Below are 2415 nucleotides of genomic sequence, written 5' to 3' on the forward strand. Positions count from 1 at the left end.
TATTCGAACACGCTTGCCACAGTCAGTTCACGAGTTGCGATTTACCCGCAGCAAAAATATCCGAGTGATTCGAGCATATACTTATACAGGGTGCTACAAAAATGTACGGCCAAACTTTCAGGAAACATTCCTCACACACAAAGAAAGAAAATATGTTATGTGGACATGTGACCGGAAACGCTTACTTTCCATGTTAGAGCTCATTTTATTACTTCTCTTCAAATCACATTAATCATGGAATGGAAACACACAGCAACAGAACGTACCAGCGTGACTTCAAACACTTTGTTACAGGAAATGTTCAAAATGTCCTCCGTTAGCGAGGATACATGCATCCATCCTCCGTCGCATGGAATCCCTGATGCGCTGATGCAGCCCTGGAGAATGGCGTATTGTATCACAGCCGTGCACAATACGAGCACGAAGAGTCTCTACATTTGGTACCGGGGTTGCGTAGACAAGAGCTTTCAAATGCCCCCATAAATGAAAGTCAAGAGGGTTGAGGTCAGGAGAGCGTGAAGGCCGTGGAATTGGTCCGCCTCTACCAATCCATCGGTCACCGAATCTGTTGTTGAGAAGCGTACGAACACTTCGACTGAAATGTGCAGGAGCTCCACCGTGCATGAACCACATGTTGTGTCGTACTTGTAAAGGCACATCTTCTAGCAGCACAGGTAGAGTATCCCGTAAGAAATCACGATAACGTGCTCCATTGAGCGTAGGTGGAAGAACATGGGGCCCAATCAAGACATCACCAACAATGCCTGCCCAAACGTTCACAGAAAATCTGTGTTGATCATGTGATTGCACAATTGCGTGCGGATTCTCGTCAGCCCACACATGTTGATTGTGAAAATTTACAAATTGATCGCGTTGGAATGAAGCCTCATCCGTAAAGAGAACATTTGCACTGAAATGAGGATTGACACATTGTTGGATGAACCATTCGCAGAAGTGTACCCGTGGAGGCCAATCGGCTGCTGATAGTGCCTGCACACGCTGTACATGGTACGAAAACAACTGGTTCTCCCGTAGCACTCTTCATACAGTAACGTGGTCAACGTTACCTTGTACAGCAGCAACTTCTCTGATGCTGATCTTAGGGTTATCGTCAACTGCACGAAGAATTGCCTCGTCCATTGCAGGTGTCCTCGTCGTTCTAGGTCTTCCCCAGTCGCGAGTCATAGGCTAGAATGTTCCGTGCTCCCTAAGACGCCAATCAGTTGCTTCGAACGTCTTCCTGTCGGTACACCATCGTTCTGGAAATCTGTCTCGATACAAACGTATCGCGCCACGACTATTGCCCCGTGCTAATCCATACATCTTAGGGATTTTCTCTGGCTCGTGATGACTGGGTGTTGTGTGATGTCCTTAGGTTAGTTAGGTTTCAATAGTTCTAAGTTCTAGGGGACTGATGACCATGGATGTTAAGTCCCATAGTGCTCAGAGCTATTTGAACCATTTGAACCAATCCATACATCAAATGGGCATCTGCCAACTCCGCATTTGTAAACATTGCACTGACTGCAAAACCACGTTCGTGATGAACTCTAACCTGTTGATGCTACGTACTGATGTGCTTGATACTAGTACTGTAGAGCAATGAGTCGCATGTCAACACAAGCACCGAAGTCAACATTACCTTCCTTCAATTGGGCCAACTGGCGGTGAATCGAGGAAGTACAGTACATACTGACGAAACTAAAATGAACTCTAACATGGAAATTAAGCGTTTCCGGACACAAGTCCACATAACATCTTTTCCTTATTTGTGTGTGAGGAATGTTTCCTGAAAGTTTGGCCGTACCTTTTTGTAACACCCTGTATACAGGGTCTGTAGTAGTTAATGGCGCAAACACATACAGTTGAAAGCACACAATACTGGAAGCAAACGAAGTTTAATAATGTTTGGCTCTAAAATGCCTAGCTGAAGAGCTATGGGAACGTCTTTATCTTCGAGACTGTGAAACATATATCTTCTACTGAAAGCTTTTTGTTTTTCTTATTTCGAGAGGACACACAACATGAAAAAAAATCTGATACACATAGGCTCCAAAATGCGTAGCTTAAGGGCTATACACATTTGTTCAGTAGAAATGTGTTTCATAATATACATGATGAACAAGTGCTCAGAGTGCCCTGTATATTATTCACATTACGTATTACAAAAATTTGTAATACGTCAGGTTATTAATTTCTTTTCGTAATAGCCATGTTCAATCATAATAAGATAAAAAGGCAATAAGTCACACAAAATACGCCAAACTTGCGTCCGAAGGCATCAGAAATTAAATTAAAAGTTGGATGTCCCAGGACTAATGGTCAATATTCACGGATATGACAGGGTCGTTCATTTGAAGCAAAAAGCTTCAGGCGGACATATGTCCAACATCTAACGGTTTCCGAGACAGAACA

The sequence above is a fragment of the Schistocerca piceifrons genome, chromosome 6 (assembly GCF_021461385.2).
Source record: "Schistocerca piceifrons isolate TAMUIC-IGC-003096 chromosome 6, iqSchPice1.1, whole genome shotgun sequence".
In the NCBI taxonomy this organism is placed as follows: Eukaryota; Metazoa; Arthropoda; class Insecta; order Orthoptera; family Acrididae; genus Schistocerca; species Schistocerca piceifrons.